At 38.4% G+C, this 22,669-nt stretch overlaps 1 long non-coding RNA gene across 1 annotated transcript; it reads left to right on the top strand.

Annotated features, from left to right (window-relative positions):
* Positions 1-202: 202 nt before the first annotated feature.
* Positions 203-15,672, top strand: LOC140623650 (uncharacterized). The gene is made up of 2 exons (XR_012023198.1): positions 203-322; positions 15,248-15,672. It is a non-coding gene; the product is annotated as an uncharacterized lncRNA (long non-coding RNA).
* The last annotated feature ends 6,997 nt before the right edge of the window (positions 15,673-22,669 follow it).

Here is a 22,669-nt window from a genome sequence, read left to right as displayed (position 1 = left end):
CAGTGCCTTTTCATACTGCACAGGATATGCAGGACTCTGTCACTGTTGGGAGTTTTTCTCACTACTCAGCTAGAGAGGAGGAGGGAGCGCCAGGGGAATAATTAGGACAGCCAAGAATTCTTCCTAAAGCTGTAGAACACTCCCCTCCTTTCTGGTTGCTATGTCACCTCATCAGGGTTACAGGGCTGCCTTCCGGAAGCTCCTTAAATGTGGATGACATTCCCAAGTCTTACCTTAACAGTTGAGGCTTGAACAACATGGGTTTGAATCGTACCGATTCAGTCATACACAGATTTTTTTCTGATAAATACAGTGCCATACTGTAAGTACATCATTTTCTCTCCCTCATGTTTTTCACTTACATTTTGCCCAACTTAAGAAATAGACTGCTATCAATGCTACTGAAGCCCTATCTGTCCCTTCTATCTTCTCCCTGCTTCCCTGTCCCTCTCCAGAAGTCTCATAGTAATTAATACTTTAAGTCATTTCCTGGGTCATCTTCATGGGTTTTCCCATGAGCATGTATGCATTGCTAAAGTATGTGGTTTGTTTTGGGCTATTTTGGAACTTTATAAAATATTAACAAATTATCTATGTTCTTCTGCAACTTCCTTTTTTCACTGGAAAAATGTTTCTAAGATTTATCCATGTTATGTTATAGCTGCTGGTTCCTGATTTTCACTACCATTTAGTATCCATTGTATAAATATTCCACGCTTTTACTAATCCGTTCTCTTACTGAGAGGTGTTTGTTTTCTTCCATTAGAAGCAGTGTTCCTATAAACACTTGTACATGTCTCTTGGGGTCATTTATGCAAGAGCGTTTCTTAATAAAGCTAGGAGTTCAGTTCAGAGCTCATAATGATTATACCAATTTATGTTCCTACTAGCAGCAGATATGAGTTCTACTCCATTTTGTTCCTCCACACCTGGCAGATTAGACTTTTATAATGTCACCAATCAAATAGGTGTAAAATGTGGTTTCATTTGTAGTACCCCAATAACTACAGTAAGGTTGTGTCCTTCCCAAGTTTATTGGACATTCATTCATATTTCTCTTTGAAAAATGTCTGTTCTTATCCTTGTCTCTTTTTCTATTGGGTTGTTTGTATTTTTCATCTTGATTTTTAGGAATTGTTGGGCAGCCCGGGTGGCTCAACAGTTTAGCACCGCCTTCAGCTCAAGGCGTGACTCTGGAGACCCGGATGGAGTCCCACATCGGGCTCCCTGCAAGGAGCCTGCTTCTCCCTCTGCCTGTGTCTCAGCCTCTCTTTCTCTCAGTGTCTCTCATGAATAAATAAATAAAATCTTTAAAAAAAAAAAAAAGGAATTGTTAAGTAGTCTGGTAACTAATCCTTCCTTAGCTATTTGTATAAGTGAATATTTCTCTGCTTTCCTTCTTCAACTTTGTTTTGACATCTTTTTTTTTATAGATTTGGTTTAAACAAAGTTTAACCTTTGATGTATTTGAATACATCAATCTTTTGTTTTATGATTGGTGCTTTTCCTGTCTTTTCTAAATGGACGTCATAAATCTATTTTCGTCTAAAATTTACAAAGTTTTGCTTTTTCACATTAAAACCTTATTCCATCTGAAATTAACTTTCTTGGCAGGTATGAGGTAGTGATCCAATTTCTTATACTCAAATGGGCAACACTTGTCCTAGCTTCAATTATAGAATGTGCATCTTTCCTACCTAGAAATTCAACTCTGTCATATATTAAGTTTTTATTTATGTTAGGTCTGTTTCTATGACAGCTGTTATTTTCCATTGGCCCACTAATCTATTTCCATTTAAATATTGCACTCTCTTAAATTATATAACTTTATAATGAACCCATATTTAGCAAGGCAAGTACCCTCTTCCTGTTCTTCTTTAATAAGATTTTGGCTCATTGTAGATCTTCTACATACATTTTCAAATTATCTTATTCAGTACTGTGAGAGCAGTGACATTTTACCATACTTGCAAGCCAACAAGTTATCTTACCACAGACTCATAGACACTGGCAGAAGATATGAACTCCTGAGCTGGAGATAAAGGACTTTACTTAAGACACAGCAAGTAGCATAAGCTTTATGTTTGCATCAGTTCTTGTTTCCAACTCCACTTGGGCAGCATGGATGGGCTCAGATGGATGCTTACATATGCACTGGGTGGCATTATAGGAGAGAAACCCTAAACCTAGGGAACCTGAATCTTTTTTAATTGGCAGTAAGTGTGACTGCTTTTTGCTCCAGAAGGAGACACTGTATCTTTTATTAATTAATTTTATTTTTATTTTTAAAAATATTTTATTTATTAATTTGAGAGAGAGAGAGAGAGAGTGAGAGAGCATGAGCAGGGGGGAGGGGCCAAGGAAGAGGGACAAGCAGACTCTCCACTGAGAGGGGAGCCCAATGTGGGTCTTGATCCCAGGACCTTGATCATATCCTGAACCAAAGCCAGATGCCCACCTGACTGAGCCACCCTGGTGCCCTGGAGTTACTGTATCTTCCAAGGCTATTCACTATGCAAACATCCCTGACAACTCCAGAACAAAAGACAGTGTCTCTTACCTTATGTATTCTCTTATCTTTAAACTTTCTGCTGTATCTGGAGTATTACACATTTTCATTCCTCCTATTGTTGATTTTTTTCCTTTACCTTTTTGTCTGAATCAAATTTGCGAGGGGTTTGCTATTTTTATTAGTCTTTTCAAAAGCCAACATTTCATTTTTGTTTCTCTTCTATTACATGCTTGTTTCTATTTCCATTCTTTTCCATATGATTTTCCTTTTCCAACTTTCTTTGGGTTTATTTATTTTTAATTCCAATATTTAAAAATGTTTATTACACTCTTCTCTTTAACTCTTGAGTTACCAGAATTGTGTTTAAAACTTTGCAACTGGAGAAATTTTTAGCTCTCATCTTATTTTTATAATTTCTGTGTTCTCATGATAAGCTGTCAGTCACAACAAACAATTCCAAATTTAAAAGGCTTAACACAGTACATGTTTATTTCTTGTTCATTCAAAGTCCATCCTAAATATTTCTATGTGTGACACATAGAATAGGTTTCTTCCTTTTTTTAAATTGCCAACATTCTCAACATGCAGCTCTGTATGTTTTAGATGAAGAGGAAGCAAGAGTGTAGAAGATTGTACAGGATATTCTGTGTTCAGGCCTAAAATACATGCATCACTTCTACCTACATTCCACAGGACTGATCTAAGTCTCCTAAATATAAAAGAGTTTATAAAACTGGGGTTTAAGTCCACACCCAGGATTGATAGGAAAATCAGAACCCTTGCCACAATTTCTAATGGTCAGAAAATGTGTTCTGTCTGATACCAATTCTTTCCAATTACTGGATGTAGACTTCTATATGTATCAATGAAATCAATTTATTTTTATTGTTCACATTATTTGCAACCTTACTGGTTTTTCTTTTTATATTCCCCCATTTTATTTTTTATTGAAATACATTTGATGTGCAACATTGTGCAGATTTAAGGTGTATGTGCCAATTTTATCAATTTATATATAAATAATATAAATCTCTAAGTATGATTTTTTAAAATTATATCCTGTTATTTTTATAGAGTTTTCTTCTTTATTATTAGTATTTTTTCCTTTAAAGAATAATTTTGTCTGACATTAATTATGGCTATATTACTTCCTTTTGGTTAAATTTGCCTGGTGTCCTGAAACTCTGACTAGATATATTTTGAACTTTATTGGTTTTCCTTGTGTCTTCAACTCTTTTTAACATTTTTCCCATCTTTTATCTCTATTGCTTTTTTCTGAATAATTTCTCTTTTTGCCCAAGAATTTTCCATTTTATTAATTCTGTCCACCATAGTATTTATCTGCTGTTTGTTACATTGAATATTTACTTTTAATTGCTATACTTTTATTTCTGGATCTCTTTTCCCAAATCTACCTAATCTGTTGCTTATTTGTGAGGTTTTTACCTCCTCTTTTCACCTTTTAAGAATTCTTTCAACATATAAATTTATTTTCTAGTATATTCTCTGTATTTGTACATTTCCAGGACCCAAGTTCCAATTGTTTATAATTTCTATGACACTGTTTGTGGTGGCTTAGTTTCTCATGTGTTTTTGTGATTTTTCTTTTATTGTAAACTTTTCTTCACAATACAACACAATCCTTTGGACTTTCCTAACTTATTCCTGTGTTTCTTTCTGGCACATATATGAGGCCATTACAGACCTGAGTCTGGTTTAAATGGGTCCAGAAATGAAAACTTTTAGCTTGTGATTTTCCATATCATATAGACAGTGAAAATTTTGATTCTAAATCCATGGTTGAATCTTCCAGTGGCTACAAATTCCCAGGAGAGTTTTTGGCCCGTATTTAAATCTCTTTTAGATAGTTTTCTTTGCTGCTTGCCTCTGTGAGGAAGGGTTGTTTATTCAATTATTTATAGTGAATACTTTTCCTGTGTACCTGGCTTTTCCTGAGCACCTAGCTTTTCCTGAGCATGGCTTTCATGCTGGAGGGTCACTAATGGAGATTTCTGCTCTGGGAAGATGCAAAGTTCAAGGCATCCTGGATATATACGTTCTCCTAGGGCACCCAGTTGCTTCTTACTTACTTCCCTGGACTCATACGCCTGCTTAATTCCTGGCAGCTTCTTCCATTTATTAATAAAGTGCTTTTAGGATTTTATCTGGCATTTTTCAATGAGTTAAGAGAATTCTGAAAGAATGTCTTTGTTATTTTTTTAAGTGGCATTTAAATACTGTTGAAAACAGTACAGCTATTTGTGGGAGAAATCATCGTTTTTGTAATCTACTGCTAAAGCTTGGTGCCTCAGTGAATTGGTGGGTCCCTTCAAATGACTCTACCAATGATCAGAATTAGTGAATTCTGAATGGCATATAGATTGGGACTACTGTTCATATGAGGCATGTGAAAATCCAGTGCTTGCTCTCCTACTAAGTGACTTTGTTAAACTTTCTGGTGTGAAGCCACCTTTTGGGGCTTAAGTTTTCTCCTAAGATGCATTGATTTATCTAGTATATCTTCTCGAGTATTATGGGTTACAGAGATTCTGGGAGATACTGAGCTCTTTGACACCTACCCACTGGCAGCAGGAGCCCCTTAGCCAGTCACCTATAGTCTCTTTATCCCAATGTGCCACACAAATACCATTTTCTGTGTGCACTCTGTCATGGAAAAGGTTAAGAAGTATGGTCTAGAAAACCTTCTAACAGTCTTTCTGTCACTAAAACTCTTGATTCTAAAGTTAACTTTAGAAGGGATCAACTATTAATGCACTTTTCTTCTCTGGGCACTTGTTCAATGAATGAGCATATTGTACCCAAGAGAAAGGAGGGTGGGTTTTGCACAGAGTTACTTTGAACTAAAATCTTCAAAAGGAGTTGCATATCTTTTTGAATGAGGAAAATCCCAAGAATTTTGCACTAAGTGACTTGTTTAGAGCTAGTAATGGCATTCTAGGATAATAGTTTTGCTGATTTGAATAAGCCAAGGCCCTTGGTGGCTCCTTGACACAAATCATTTTTTTTTCTAATAACTAGTTTCATTGTGCTTCTTCACCTCCTCACTTTTTTCCCCCATGAGTACAGTGTTATAGACACAGCTTACATGACTTTATATCCTTTTCTTTCTTTTTTTTTGTCTATATTTAATAATTTATTCCTTTGTTTTACTTTTTTCAATCCCTCCATTTCCCTGGTATTTTTGAACAGCTTGAAATAACAGAAGCTGATTTCACTTCCCAAAGACTCATTTGCATAAAACCGATGAAAAACAATGATTGGTTTTATTAATACCTGAAAGTATGGGTCCCAAGATGCTCCACTTCTGGCTGTTTCTAGCATGATCCTGAGTCATGCTTTAAGAACAATGTTTAGCACTCAGCAATGCAGAGTTCAGTCTGGCCCAGAACTGAACCGCATTCAGTCTGGCATTGTTTATTTTGGGATGTAGTGAGTTTTTAAAACAACAGATTCCTGTCTCCACTCCACTTCTGCAAAATCTGAACCTCCATTAGTAGGGGTCAGAGAATGCAGTTTTACAAAACTTTAGTTAGCTTTTGGGATGACTTCTATGGAAACAGCTGAAAGAATGAATCACTTGGCTGGAAAATGGAGGAAATATTGAATATATATACATTATATATACTTTATATATAATATATATAATATCTGTAGTTTTTAACTGTATAAAATAAATATACATTTGTCCTTGAAGGATATAGCAAATATTTGCCTGATAAGGAAGACTGTAGTAGGATATTTTGGTCAGAACAAGTGGCATGAGTGCAGAGTGAGAGTCGATGGTATATCTTTGAGAACCATGAATTGTCTAGTGTGACTAGGCTGATGCCAGATACAAGAGGTAGAAATGACAGAAGATGGGTCAGGAGAGTATATTAGGACTAAACTGTGAAAAGACTTGAGTGATAAGGAATTGCATTTTTATTTCATAGCCAATAAAAGTTACCAAAAGATTTATAAACATGACAATAAAAAAAACATGACAATAATGTAGCAAGGTTTTTATTTCATAATATAATCATGACAGCAACATGGAGGGTAAATCCAAGGGAAAGCAATGAAACCAATTACAGATTATTAGAGTAGCTCAAAAGAATGATTATAAGGCAGAAGCCAGGGACACGGAGAAACGGGGCATAGATTTGAAATTATTCATTTACTCAGTAAATATTTGTTCACTATGTGGTAGGCCCTGTGCTAGCTGCTAGAAAAAAAACCAAAACAATCTATGAATGTTCTAAGACAAATTAATATGTAGCATGTGGTGTGCATGTGAATGTGCAAGTGTATGTATATGAATAGAAGAGCTATTTTTTAAATAATGGTGTTTTCTTTGTGCAAGAAATATAAATAAATTCACATTTTTATTGGACATTATTGAGTTTTCTTTTTTTAAAAATTTATTCATGAGAGACACACAGAGAGAGGCAGAGACATTCGCAAAGGGAGAAGCAGGCTCCTCTCAGGGAGCCCAATGCAAGACTCGAACCCCAGACCCCAGGATCATGCTCTGAGCCGAAGGCAGATGCTCAACCACTGAACCACCAGGCATCCCATTATTGAATTTTCTTTATTTTTTTTTTAATTTTTTTTTATTTTTTACTGGGGCCTTCCTTCTGCTTTTCTTTTTTTTTTTTTTATTTTTTATTGGTGTTCAATTTACTAACATACAGAATAACCCCCAGTGCCCGTCACCCATTCACTCCCACCCCCCGCCCTCCTCCCCTTCCACCACCCCTAGTTCGTTTCCCAGAGTTAGCAGTCTTTACGTTCTGTCTCCCTTTCTGATATTTCCCACACATTTCTTCCCCCTTCCCTTATATTCCCTTTCACTATTATTTATATTCCCCAACTGAATGAGAACATATAATGTTTGTCCTTCTCCGACTGGCTTACTTCACTCAGCATAATACCCTCCAGTTCCATCCACGTTGAAGCAAATGGTGGGTATTTGTCATTTCTAATAGCTGAGTAATATTCCATTGTATACATAAACCACATCTTCTTTATCCATTCATCTTTCGTTGGACACCGAGGCTCCTTCCACAGTTTGGCTATCGTGGCCATTGCTGCTATAAACATCGGGGTGCAGGTGTCCCGGCGTTTCATTGCATTTGTATCTTTGGGGTAAATCCCCAACAGTGCAATTGCTGGGTCGTAGGGCAGGTCTATTTTTAACTCTTTGAGGAACCTCCACACAGTTTTCCAGAGTGGCTGCACCAGTTCACATTCCCACCAACAGTGTATGAGGGTTCCCTTTTCTCCGCATCCTCTCCAACATTTGTTGTTTCCTGCCTTGTTAATGTTCCCCATTCTCACTGGTGTGAGGTGGTATCTCATTGTGGTTTTGATTTGTATTTCCCTGATGGCAAGTGATGCAGAGCATTTTCTCATATGCATGTTGGCCATGTCTATGTCTTCCTCTGTGAGATTTCTGTTCATGTCTTTTGCCCATTTCATGATTGGATTGTTTGTTTCTTTGGTGTTGAGTTTGAGAAGTTCTTTATAGATCTTGGAAACTAGCCCTTTATCTGATATGTCATTTGCAAATATCTTCTCCCATTCTGTAGGTTGTCTTTGAGTTTTGTTGACTGTATCCTTTGCTGTGCAAAAGCTTCTTATCTTGATGAAGTCCCAATAGTTCATTTTGGCTTTTGTTTCTTTTGCCTTCGTGGATGTATCTTGCAAGAAGTTACTATGGCCGAGTTCAAAAAGGGTGTTGCCTGTGTTCTTCTCTAGGATTTTGATGGAATCTTGTCTCACATTTAGATCTTTCATCCATTTTGAGTTTATCTTTGTGTATGGTGCAAGAGAGTGGTCTAGTTTCATTCTTCTGCATGTGGATGTCCAATTTTCCCAGCACCATTTATTGAAAAGACTGTCTTTCTTCCAATGGATAGTCTTTCCTCCTTTATCGAATATTAGTTGCCCATAAAGTCAGGGTCCACTTCTGGATTCTCTATTCTGTTCCACTGATCTATATGTCTGTTTTTGTGCCAGTACCACACTGTCTTGATGACCACAGCTTTGTAGTACAACCTGAAATCTGGCATTGTGATGCCCCCAGATATGGTTTTCTTTTTTAAAATTCCCCTGGCTATTCGGGGTCTTTTTTGATTTCACACAAATCTTAAAATAATTTGTTCTAACTCTCTGAAGAAAGTCCATGGTATTTTGATAGGGATTGCATTAAACGTGTATATTGCCCTGGGTAACATTGACATTTTCACAATATTAATTCTGCCAATCCATGAGCATGGAATATTTTTCCATCTCTTTGTGTCTTCCTCAATTTCTTTCAGAAGTGTTCTATAGTTTTGAGGGTATAGATCCTTTACATCTTTGGTGAGGTTTATTCCTAGGTATCTTATGCTTTTGGGTGCAATTGTAAATGGGATTGACTCCTTAATTTCTCTTTCTTCAGTCTCATTGTTAGTGTATAGAAATGCCACTGACTTCTGGGCATTGATTTTGTATCCTGCCACGCTACCGAATTGCTGTATGAGTTCTAGCAATCTTGGGGTGGAGACTTTTGGGTTTTCTATGTAGAGTATCATGTCATCGGCGAAGAGGGAGAGTTTGACTTCTTCTTTGCCAATTTGAATGCCTTTAATGTCTTTTTGTTGTCTGATTGCTGAGGCTAGGACTTCCACTACTATGTTGAACAGCAGTGGTGAGAGTGGACATCCCTGTCTTGTTCCTGATCTTAGGGGAAAGGCTCCCAGTGCTTCCCCATTGAGAATGATATTTGCTGTGGGCTTTTCATAGATGGCTTTTAAGATGTCGAGGAATGTTCCCTCTATCCCTACACTCTGAAGAGTTTTGATCAGGAATGGATGCTGTATTTTGTCAAATGCTTTCTCTGCATCCAATGAGAGGATCATATGGTTCTTGGTTTTTCTCTTGCTGATATGATGAATCACATTGATTGTTTTACGGGTGTTGAACCAGCCTTGTGTCCCAGGGATAAATCCTACTTGGTCATGGTGAATAATTTTTTTAATGTACTGTTGGATCCTATTGGCCAGTATCTTGTTGAGAATTTTTGCATCCATGTTCATCAGGGATATTGGTCTGTAATTCTCCTTTTTGGTGGGGTCTTTGTCTGGTTTTGGAATTAAGGTGATGCTGGCCTCATAGAACGAATTTGGAAGTACTCCATCTCTTTCTATCTTTGCAAACAGCTTTAGGAGAATAGGTATGGTTTCTTCTTTAAACGTTTGATAAAATTCCCCTGGGAAGCCATCTGGCCCTGGACTCTTGTGTCTTGGGAGGTTTTTGATGACTGCTTCAATTTCCTCCCTGGTTATTGGCCTGTTCAGTTTTTCTATTTCTTCCTGTTCCAGTTTTGGTAGTTTGTGGCTTTCCAGGAATGCGTCCATTTCTTCTAGATTGCCTAATTTATTGGCATATAGCTGTTCATAATATGTTTTTAAAATCGTTTGTATTTCCTTGGTGCTGGTAGTGATCTCTCCTTTCTCATTCATGATTTTATTAATTTGAGTCTTCTCTCTCTTCTTTTTAATAAGGCTGGCTAATGGTTTATCTATCTTATTAATTCTTTCAAAGAACCAACTCCTGGTTTTGTTGATCTGTTCCACAGTTCTTCTGGTCTCGATTTCGTTGAGTTCTGCTCGAATCTTTATTAACTCCCTTCATCTCTTGGGTGTAGGATCTATTTGCTGTTTTTTCTCTAGCTCCTTTATGTGTAAGGTTAGCTTCTGTATTTGAGTTCTTTCCAGTTTTTGAATGGATGCTTGTATTGCGATGTATTTCCCCCTTAGGACTGCTTTTGCAGCATCCCAAAGATTTTGAACGGTTGTATCTTCATTCTCATTAGTTTCCATGAATCTTTTTAATTCTTCCTTAATTTCCTGGTTGACCCTTTTATCTTTTAGCAGGATGGTCCTTAACCTCCACGTGTTTGAGGTCCTTCCAAACTTCTTGTTGTGATTTAGTTCTAATTTCAAGGCATTATGGTCTGAGAATATGCAGGGGACAATCCCAATCTTTTGGTATCGGTTCAGACCCGATTTGTGACCCAATATGTGGTCTATTCTGGAGAAAGTTCCATGTGCGCTTGAGAAGAATGTGTATTCAGTTGAGTTTGGATGTAAAGTTCTGTAGATATCTGTGAAATCCATCTGGTCCAGTGTATCATTTAAAGCTCTCGTTTCTTTGGAGATGTTGTGCTTAGAAGACCTATCGAGTATAGAAAGAGCTAGATTGAAGTCACCAAGTATAAGTGTATTATTATCTAAGTATTTCTTCACTTTGGTTAATAATTGATTGATATATTTGGCAGCTCCCACATTCGGGGCATATATATTGAGGATTGTTAAGTCCTCTTGTTGAATAGATCCTTTAAGTATGATATAGTGTCCCTCTTCATCTCTCACTACAGTCTTTGGGGTAAATTTTAGTTTATCTGGTATAAGAATGGCTACCCCTGCTTTCTTTTGAGGACCATTTGAATGGTAAATGGTTCTCCAACCTTTTATTTTCAGGCTGTAGGTGTCCTGTCTAAAATGAGTCTCTTGTAGACAGCAAATAGATGGGTCCTGCTTTTTTATCCAGTCTGAAACCCTGCGCCTTTTGATGGGGTCATTAAGCCCGTTCACATTCAGAGTTACTATTGAGAGATATGAGTTTACTGTCATCATGATATCTATTCAGTCCTTGTTTTTGTGGACTGTTCCACTGAACTTCTTCTTAAAGGGGAATTTTAAGAGTCCCCCTTAAAATTTCTTGCAGAGCTGGTTTGGAGGTCACATATTCTTTTAGTTGCTGCCTGTCTTGGAAGCTCTTTATCTCTCCTTCCATTTTGAATGAGAGCCTTGCTGGATATAGTATTCTTGGTTGCATGTTCTTCTCCTTTAGGACCCTGAATATATCCTGCCAGCCCTTTCTGGCCTGCCAGGTCTCTGTGGAGAGGTCTGCTGTTACCCTAATACTCCTCCCCATAAGAGTCAGGGATTTCTTGTCTCTTGCTGTTTTAAGGATCTTCTCTTTATCTTTGGAATTTGCAAGCTTCACTATTAAATGTCGAGGTGTTGAACGGTTTTTATTGATTTTAGGGGGGGATCTCTCTATTTCCTGGATCTGAATGCCTGTTTCCCTTCCCAGATTCGGAAAGTTTTCAGCTAGAATTTGTTCAAATACATATTCTGGCCCTCTGTCCCTTTCGGCGCCCTCGGGAACCCCAATTAAACGTAGGTTTTTCTTCCTCAGGCTGTCGTTTATTTCCCTTAATCTATCTTCATGGTCTTTTAATTGTTTGTCTCTTTTTTCCTCAGTTTCCCTCTTTGCTATCAACTTGTCTTCTATGTCACTCACTCGTTCTTCCACCTCGTTAACCCTCGTCGTTAGGACTTCTAGTTTGGATTGAATCTCATTCAATTGATTTTTAATTTCTGCCTGATTAGCTCTAAATTCTGCAGTCATGAAGTCTCTTGAGTCCTTTATGCTTTTTTCTAGAGCCACCAGTAGCTGTATAATAGTGCTTCTGAATTGGCTTTCTGACATTGAATTGTAATCCAGATTTTGTAACTCTGTGGGAGAGAGGCCTGTTTCTGATTCTTTCTTTTGAGGTGAGGTTTTCCTTCTAGTCATTTTGCTCAGTGCAGAGTGGCCAAAAGCAAGTTGTATTGGGAAAAAGAGAAAAAGAGAGGAGAGAAAGAAGGAAAGAAAAGAGAAAGAGAAAAAAAAGGGAAGAAAAAAAAACGGAAAAAAAAAGAAGAAAAAGAAAGAAAAAGAAAGGAGAAAAAAAAGGGGGTGGGGGAAGGAAACAAATCAAAAAGCAAAACAAAACAAAAAAAAAAAAAAAAAAAAAAAAGAAGAACCACCGGGGAGTATCTTCTGATTCTGTGTACTTTAAGTGCCTTGGCTTCTCCTGGAAGTTGTCCGTCTAGCTGGTCTTCTGGGGGAGGGGCCTGTTGTGCTGATTTTCAGGTGTTAGCAGTTGGGGGAGCTGCTCTGCCCCTGCCTGGTGCAGGGCTCAGTGGGGGTTGTTTACCCCGTGAGGCCGCAGGAGGAACAGCCCCAGTGGCGGGGCAGCTCTGGAAACCTGGATTCAGCCCCCGCAGTAACTCCCGAGCTCTCCGTCTGCAGGGCCTGGAGGCTCCGGGACGGGCTGCTGTTCTGCTCAGCTGGGGCAGGAGCGTCCTCGCTGTCCTGGGGCCTCCCGGCCTCTGCCTGTCCCGGGGGAGGCCGGATCCTGGGCTGTGTCCCGGCGCCCTGTGCTCCGGAGCCTGCGCTGGTGGATTCGCGCTCCCGGGCCGCGCAGCCCCCTCCGCGGAGCTGCCGCCCAAGCCCCTCCGAGCTGCTCCTGGAACCGCGCAGCCCCCTCCGCACGGAGCCTCTTCCTCCGCCCGAGCCCTTCCGAGCTGCTCCCGGGGCCGCGCAGCCCCCTCCGCGGAGCCGCCCCCGAGCCCCCCGAGCTGCTCCGGGTCCCGCAGTGCGCGCTGCAGCCCTTAGGGAGCTCGGCGCATCTCCCGGGGCGCAGGTGTCTGTTAGTGTCCCCGGGAGCCCGAGGGCATCCCCGCCCTCCTGGGTCCTGCTCCAACTCCCTGGAGCCCCTTTCCACCCGGGAAGGTCGGTGCAGCTCCTGCGTCTCCGGGACGGGGCTCTCCTGTCCTGGGGACAGTCGCCCCGGCCTCAGCCTGGCTCCTCGCGGGCCCCTCCCCCTTGGAGGCCTTTGTGTCTTTATTTCTTTTTCCCCGTCTTCCTACCTGGATAGAAGCGCGAACTCTCCTCACTGTAGCGTTCCAGGTGTTCTCTCTTTAATTCTCAGGCCGAATTCATAGATTTTCAGGATGATTTGAAGGTTTTCTAGGTAATTTGGTGGAGACAGGTGATTTGGGGACCCTACTCTTCCGCCATCTTGCTCCTCCCCCCCCATTATTGAATTTTCTAAGGTGTCTACAATAAGAATGTGTCACATTTTTAAAATGTTATAATTTTAAAATGTATATATTGGTTTGCCTCTCAGAACAGTAGTGAGAAGATAGATGTATGAACAAACAGCTATATAGTTATAAGGCAATTGTTATAATAGAGAAATATTGACAAATTGCTGAAAGTATGAGAGCCCTAGCATCGAAGTGTGCCATCAAGAGACAGGGAATCTTCATGAAGGAGGCAGCATTTCAAGTGAAGCTTGTAAGATTTGTTGGAGTCCCAGAAAATAAATACTCCAGAAAAGGGCAATAGCATTGGAAGATTAATATAAGTAAATAAGCAGACATCAGATTCTGAAGAGTCTTGTATTTTTTGCAGAAGTGTTCAGAATTTATTTTATATACTCCATTTTGAAAATGCAAGCAGGAGAAAGATAAGCAGATGTTCATGCCATAAATGAAGTTACACATTAGCAGTACAGATGTTAGGTTGAAGTGATGTGGACCATGGGATGAAATTAGAGGCAGACAGGAAAATCAGTAAAGAGACACTTGTGATAGTTTAGGTGATAATTAACAGGTAACAGTGATTTGATTGGTTGGGTAGTATGTGTCTGCACACATGTGCACATATGACACATGTGTTTGATGGGTAGATGGCCAAAGGAGCAGAAATTACTTTTTTTTCCCTTAAATGAGAGGATAATGGTGTTATTCACCATAATAGGAAATACATGATTAAGAGACTGATGAGAAATTATGGTGAATTTAAGGTACATGTGGGATCTCCAAATGGAAAATTTTAGTAGGCAGATGTGTATATGAATATAGACCTCATGAAAGAGATAAAGAGTTAAAAAGTCTGTAAGATTCGATGATTGCTTATATGCAATTGGAGGGGATGGTTGTGAGATACTCAAATACAAGATAAAGAATGAGGAAAAGTTTCTTTCTACCCCCCACCCCCAAGAATGAGGAAAAGTTTAAAAGAGGAGTGAAATACTGAGTTTGACCTTGGACATGTTATAAATTATTGTGATTATTAAAATGTAAACTCTCATGATGCTCCAGACTGTCTGGGTTCAAATCCCAGCTCTAGCACATGTTGAGCATCTCCCCATGAGCAAATTATATAACTTCCATGAGGCTCAGTTTCCTCATCTATATAATAGAATTAATATTAGTCTTAACCCATAGAATAATTGCAAGAATTAAATGAGATAGCTTGTGGAAGGCACGAGAAGTAATATCTGGAGCATAATAAGCGTTAGTTATTATTTGGATTACTTGGAAAAATGAAAGAACTTGGGTCTTAAATGGTGAAAAATGTAGCTATGTGAAACTCTTCTTGTACGAAGAAAACGTTCTTTGTTGTGTAGTTACCATAGAGAAGATAACCTCTCTATCTTTATTTTGGTCCATGTATCAAAATGGTGCAAAACAAGTAGTTTTCAATAGAAAGAATAACTGACATGCAGTCAAGTTTTTGAAATTCAGTTTGCAGTTGTTCAGAAATAGATGATAAGAAAACAAATTTGTGATTGTTTCTCAAGACAGGACTTTGTTGTATCCATCATGACCATGAGGCTCTCTTGCTGTTTTCCAGGCATGGTAGATTATTTTGATCTCCAGGTAGGGTAGTTGGAAGACACCTTTTTCATTTAATGTCCTTAATCATCATTTCCTTTTTCTTACGAGTAAGTATTGCAGATCCAGAAGTGAGCCACCAAAGGGAAGAGAAAGCCTGGAATATGATGTTGTTTAGTCATATCCTCTGAATTACTGAGTCATGTTGTTATATCTTTTTGTTTCTTAGAAGAAACTGCAAAGGGATCCCTGGGTGGTGCAGCAGTTTGGCGCCTGCCTTTGGCCCAGGGCGCGATCCTGGAGACCCGGCATCGAATCCCACGTCGGGCTCCCGGTGCATGGAGCCTGCTTCTCCCTCTGCCTGTGTCTCTGCCTCTCTCTCTCTCTCTCTCTCTCTCTCTCTCTCTCTGTGACTATCACAAATAAATAAAAAAAATTAAAAAAATAAAAAAAAAGAAGAAACTGCAAAGAAATGAGTATTTAGGCTTTCAAGGTTTTCTTGATCTTATCTTCTTAAATGCAAAAAATAAGTGGATTTTAAGAGAGGTGGATAAATTTTGAAGTTTTTTTTTTTTTCTGAAAGAATAAATGAATCATATGGTCTGATTATTTAAATATCTACCTCTGGTGATAATAAAATTACCAGCCGATTCACATATCTCTTCAGATCTTTATTCTTAGAAGAACTAATACTTGTGTCTATTGCATCATTGTTCTAGGTACTCTGCATATTTTAATGAATTTAATGTGCACAACAGCTCTGAGGGTGAGGTAGGAGCTATTGTTACATACAATTTTAGAGATCAAGAAATTAATTTGCCCTAGTAAGCGGCAGTTTGACTCAAAAGTTTATGAGCTTAATCCTCATACTCTAATGTATATTATTTTAAAAGAATTGATGAAAAATCATGATGAGGGTTATAGATATGTGTTTTGAGTTATAGATGTATTTTTAAAGAGTTTGAAAAAAATATATAAATATATTAGGAGCCTCATTACATATCTTTAGTAAAGGCTGTACAAAATCATTACAATTTTTAAAAGTATTTTACATGTCTTTTGGTATTCACAACAACTCTATGGGTAAAGCAGAAAACAATACTTTTGTCCCCATTTTCAAATAAGAAAATGAGATTCAACAAGCTTGCATGGCATATGGTAGAGTTGGGACAAGAATATAGATTTGTCCGGTGTCTTACCCATCAGGCCATCTTCCTACTTTCATAAACAGTAATCCCATGGCACCTTTGCAGAGTAGAGAAATCATAGGGCAAAATGTGACATTTTTTGAAATAGATGTTTTGCTGAACCACAGGTAAGTACAAAGTAAGGTAAACATTTACTATTGGTACTGAATTTAATGCCAAATCTAAATTTCAAGTGAAGAGTAGCTAAATCATTTTATTCATTTACGTATATATCTATCATCTATCTATCTATTGGAACTATAAGATCCAATCTTATCAATTCAGTTTTAGAAATGACAGTTTTTCAAAAGGAACATTTTGGAAATTAGACTATCTTCATTGCCTGTTGCTCTTTTAAATATTTTTTCTTAAATAAATTTAAAGTGTTTCTAAGAAGAATCAAAAATTATATTTGATCTCATTTAAAGCCATTCTAAAAACCAATCTCTCCATGTTATTATTCACTGAGAGTAGTTTTGAAATAATTACTTATGATTGTATCATAGATTAGTACAATTTATCCCTTTTTGTTCGTTTGTTTTTAAAATTCACGATACTCTTGGGAGGTTAATCATGTTGCTCTGCTACACATTGTGCATTAATAAAATAATAGTGTTTAGAACATTCTAGAGCTATCTTTTCCAAGTTGCTACTTCAATTCAGTAAACCAGGTTTCCTTCCAGTCATAGTGATTTTCTGGAACCTACTCTGAAAGCAAGAACAATAGATATGCCCTGAGTTTGTTACAAATCTGAGACATAACTATTGGAGAAAATTGATAAATGAGATATAGAAAGGCAAATAAATTAAGGAAATGGATGAGGGTGGAGAGGGAAGTGGTAGCAGTAGCTAAAAAATTAGGACAACTTTTTTCTTGCTAGTTTACTCTTCCTGAAGAAAAAGTCTAATCAAAAGTCTAATCAGTCTATGCTCTCAAAGGACTTAAGAACATGCCTTCTGGCTAGCAGCTTCATCCTTGAGTTAAATTTTGTCTACAGTGAAGCAGACCAGATAATGAAGGAAAGGCTAGCTAATGAAGTCACATAAAGTTGATCTATTTATTTTTTGTTTGGTTTTTTCTTTATTTGGTTGTGTTTTTTTTAATTTTTATTTTTTATTTTAAGAATGTCAAAGTTATTCCAAGTTTATTGAGAATCCGAATGGTCTTACAGAAAATAAAGCCTTAGGCCCTGATCAAGTAGACTGATGCAATGATAAGCATTGCACCACATAGAAATAAAAGGTGACAGTGGCTTTTTTTTTTTAAGATTTTATTTATTTATTTGAGAAAGAATGTACATGTGCACACACACTAGCCTAGTTTTTGAGGGAGTGGAGGACAGAGGGGGAGGGAGGGAAAGGGACAAGCAGACTTAAGCTGAATCCTATGAGGGCCCCATCTCAAGACCCTGAGATCAGGACCTGAACCTAAATTAAGAGTCGGACGTTTAACCAACTGAGCCACCCAGGTGCCCTGTGACAGTTGATTTTTAAGTTGGTGTGTAGTGTCCATGTATATAATCACTCCGTAAATTCCCTCACTCTGTATTATGCATGAGACAATCCTCTTTTTTACATATACTTCTCAGCATACAATCTTTCTTATTCTGACGGATATTTTTTAAATTTACCATATCTCCCATACCAAAATTGTGGTGAAGGTGAAGTAGTGTAGCTGAGGGTAATGGAGTATCCACCCTTCCTTGTCCATGTCCTCCTATAGACAGTCTTATATGTGTCTTCCTAAAAATCAAATAAATTCTCTGTTTGCCTATATTTTATTTAATTTTCTCTTTCTCCTCTATGTTCTTACAGCATTTAACTCATGCTTCTGCTATGGAATCTGTTACCTAATATATATGCTTTATATTTGTCTCTACTGCTTGATAATAGCCATCATATTATATTCATCTTCATATTGTTCTCTTACACCCAGCAAAATTACTCCTTGTGCATAGTAGACATTTAATAATTGTGAGATTAATCCATGAGAACACTACTTCCCTATATTTTCTTTACCTCTATTTTTTTGTGAAGCATATTTTCTTCTATTTTCCTTTTTAAGAAACAAAATTAGATTTTGTTATATGAAGAATGTGCTAAATCCTAGATCATTCCTTTCTTGATGATTAGTATAACAGTCCACCAACAGGAAGCCCCCAAGAGATTTTTAGAACCATACCTGAAACAGATACCAGAAGCAGATATCAATGAGTCTAGATATATGTCAGAAAGAAAAGTCATCATTAGTTGATTATCACTTTCTGTGCAAAATTTGTCCTAGTCCTGTTCTTGTAAGGTCCTGCAAGCCCTGTTCTTGACTGGCATGTTGATTAGCCTTAATGCTGTGGCTAGAGAAAAGGGATGGTTAGTGGTAGCAATGGACATACTAGGCACTGTACTTTCCACATGCATTATTTCATTTAATCCTATGTGGTAGGCACAAAGAATGTAAGTGATTATCCCAGTATCACACATTAGCACGTGAAGGAGCCTGGCATCCAAACCCACATAGTTTGCTTCTAGCCCTTACACTTAACCACAACATATTCTGTTCCTGTCAAGTTTCCCTTTCTGGAGAAAGAATGAATTGAAATGATAAAAGGCAAATTGAATTTTCTCATGGAAATAAAATTAGTATGGAGCGTTATTTGCTAGGTATGTTTAATGGTCCTTTTCCTAATATTTTTTAAAAGATTTTATTGATTTATTCATGAGAGACACAGAGAGACAGGCAGAGACAGGCAGAGAGAGAAGCAGGTTCCATGCAGGGAGCCCGATGTGGGATTCCATCCTGAGACTCCAAGATCACGCCCTGGGCCAAAGGCAGACGCTCAACTGCTGAGCCACTCAGGCGTCCCCCTTTACCTAATTTTTAATAAAAGTGACTATGAATATATTTAACCTATTGAACATATTTAACCTATTGAGTGCATGACATGTACCAATATGTGTATGTGAATTAGGGCAACTAAGTAATGAAACATCTTAAATTATAATAAATGTACACTATTTCATTATACTGTTTGGAAGGGTTCTTCTTAATCTGTGCCTTATTTTCTACAAAGCAGAAGAGGAAGTAATAGTTTTTACTATAACTATGTAATTCAGAAAGCCTTCTCTGGTGGGATATTTATAGACATTCTCAAGGAGGATATTGTGAATACTGGGCCACTTCATAGATTTTTGCAGTTTTTCTTTTCATTCAACAAAGCTTCCCATAGAAAGAACAAATAGAGAAGATCAAATTTTTAATTATTATATTTTATACATGTTTCAAAATGAAGATCTATTCTTCTTTTATTACTTTTTTAGATCTTTCTATCCTTGACTTATTTCATTGTCATTCATAACTTTATCTTAGCTGAATTTTTAACTATTTAATTCTTTACCACAATTTCACTATACAGTTGATCTTCGAATAACATGGGAGTTAGGGGTACCAATACCCAGGCTGTTGAAAATTTCTGTATAATTTTTGTCTCCCCTGGAACTAAATCGTTAATAGCCTATTGTTGACCAGAAGCCTTACCAATAACATAAATAGCCAATACATATTTTTTATGTTACATGCATTAGATGCTTGTATTCTTAAAGTAAGCTAGAGAAAGGAGTTATTAGAAAATCATAAGGAGGGGATCCCTGGGTGGCTCAGTGGTTTAGTGCCTGCCTTTGGCCCAGGGCATGGTCCTGGAGTCCCGGGATTGAGTCTCACATTGGGCTCCCTGCATGGAGCCTGCATCTCCCTCTGCCTGTGTCTCTGCCTCCCTCTCTCTCTGTGTCTCTCATGTATAAATAAATAAAATCTTTTTTTTTTTTTAAAAAAGAAACTTATAAGGAAAAGAAAATACATTTATACCACTGTACTATAAAAAAATCTGCATATAAGTAGACCAATGCAGTCCAAACCTTTGTTGTTCAAGGGTCAGCTGTACAATATATTTTAACCCTGAAAGCATTAATGGTGTTCAAACTGAAACATGACTCAGATTGATTCTGAATCCAGAAGTATAAAACTTTTAATCTTGCTTTCGAATCCTGCATTTTGTTTTCTGATTGTGTATAATGCTAATTTTCAAATGGGTAATTTTGCCCCCTGGGGTCGGTCATTTGACAATGTCTGCAGATATTTAGCTGTCAGGACTTGGGGTATTACTGGCATTTAGTGAGTAGAGGCCAGAGATGCAGCTAATCATCCTTTACTCCACAGGAACCCCCCCCACCCAACTCCCCCAGTTATCCCATCCAAAATATCAAGAGTGTTGAAGATAAAAATCTTGATTTATTCACACCCTTATTGAGAACATTGCTTTGCTACCTTTTCAGCTACTCTGAAGGATTTTTAGACATTGTACAGAAAAGTTAATAGGTCTGATTTGTGAGGGAATTTTTACATTCAAACGAAAGTCATGCTTCAAAGTCAAAGAGACAGGGGATCCCTGGGTGGCTCAGCGGTTTGGCACCTGCCTTTGGCCCAGGGTGTGATCCTGGAGACCCGGGATCGAGTCCCATGTCAGGCTCCTGGCATGGAGCCTGCTTCTCCCTCCTCCTGTGTCTCTGCCTCTCTCTCTCTCTCTCTCTCTATGTCTATCATAAATAAATAAATAAATCTTAAAAAAAAAAAAGTCAAAGAGACAGAAGACAGAATGAAAACTAGACCCTAGCTTGAGGAGCTTGCTTTTTTCTCAGGAGAAGGAAGTTTTTCCATAATGAAAGCAGGAAAGAAGGAAACAATGGGTGAAGGTGCAGATAATGTTGAAGATGTGCAGATATAAATTTCCAGATATTTGTATCAAATGTCTTCTGTTCACTCTTGGGATAGGAGGTTAGATTATCTGTTGGGAGACTGAAAGGTAGCAGTGGTAAACTAGGTTTAAGAATAATAGAAGTTGAGGGGATCCCTGGGTGGCGCAGCGGTTTGGCGCCTGCCTTTGGCTCAGGGCGTGATCCTGGAGACCCGGGATCGAATCCCACATCGGGCTCCTGGTGCATGGAGCCTGCTTCTCCCTCTGCCTGTGTCTCTGCCTCTCTCTCTCTCTGTGACTATCATAAATAAATAAAAATTAAAAAAAAAAAGAATAATAGAAGTTGAGGGGATCCCTGGGTGGCGCAGCGGTTTAGCGCCTGCCTTTGGCCCAGGGCGCGATCCTGGAGACCCGGGATCAAATCCAACGTCGGGCTCCCGGTGCATGGAGCCTGCTTCTCCCTCTGCCTGTGTCTCTGCCTCTCTGTGTGTGTGTGTGTGACTATCATTAAAAAAAAAAAAAAAAAAAAAAAGAAGAAGAAGAATAGAAGTTGAAATAGCTTCTGTAGAGAATGGGCAGTGGCTGGGTTTGAAACTAAAGGGACAGGTGCATCTTGATTCAGAGAGCTCATAAACTTTGTGCTGGAAATAAACAAGGGCTCATTTCTTGCTGAGTAGACTAGAATGCAAGGCAGTGTTCTAGCTATAGCAAGGCACTTGGGAAACCAATAGAAAACTAAGGAGAAGCACAACTGGACAAAAACAATGATAGTTAAGGGAAACAATTGTATCTTTTTTTTTTTAATTTTTATTTATGATAGTCACACACAGAGAGAGAGAGGCAGAGACACAGGCAGAGGGAGAAGCAGGCTCCATGCACCGGGAGCCCGACGTGGGATTCGATCCCGGGTCTCCAGGATCGCGCCCTGGGCCAAAGGCAGGCGCCAAACCGCTGCGCCACCCAGGGATCCCGAAACAATTGTATCTTGATTGACACGGGAGGTCCCAGGTTTATGGTGCAAGATTGATTCTTAGTCCCAGCTGCAGATGGGAAGGGAGGTCTTACTCATGTTTCAAGCATTAGCTCCACACTTACTAGAATAAAGTGTAGCGTGTTGTTGTTGTTGTGGATGCTCAATAAATATTTGTTGAAATGAATAAATGCCACATACTGTACTGGGCACTGAAGATATATACATTGCTAAAGAAAACAGTCTTTTCTTGTATAAGCTGGTTTGATTCATATTTTTGGCCTTTTGAGACTGAAAGAGAAATACATGATATAAGCAAGAAGCACAGTGTTCTCTAACCAAAGGAGGGCCATTTGATCCAATCTCAAGAGTTCAGAGACATATTCCCAGAGGAAGTGAGATTTGTACAGTATGTCAAAGATGGGGCAGTATCACTTTATTCTTGTAAGGATGGGTCCATGTGGGCTAAGGTAGGCAGAAATTCACCCCCTTCCCTGAATTCCTTTACCTTCCTCACCAGAGAAAAGTTGTTCAGGTCTGGAAAATCCAACAGAAGCTTCTAGTCTGGGTAAGCTTTACACACATTAATTGTGAGCCACCTCCCTATCTTAAATACTTTAGCAAGTACCATATGTAGAAATTCCAAAGTTAAATTGCACTAAATTAAGGACAATTGATTGAAGATGAGATGAAAGTCCTGAATTTGGGGTGGGAGACAAGGATTTTATGTTAAGTATCATCACTTGAGT

The sequence above is a fragment of the Canis lupus genome, chromosome 33 (assembly GCF_048164855.1).
Source record: "Canis lupus baileyi chromosome 33, mCanLup2.hap1, whole genome shotgun sequence".
NCBI classification, from domain to species: Eukaryota; Metazoa; Chordata; class Mammalia; order Carnivora; family Canidae; genus Canis; species Canis lupus.
The sequence above is the reverse complement of the archived record's forward strand: the minus strand, read 5'-3'. Positions and strand labels throughout refer to the sequence as shown.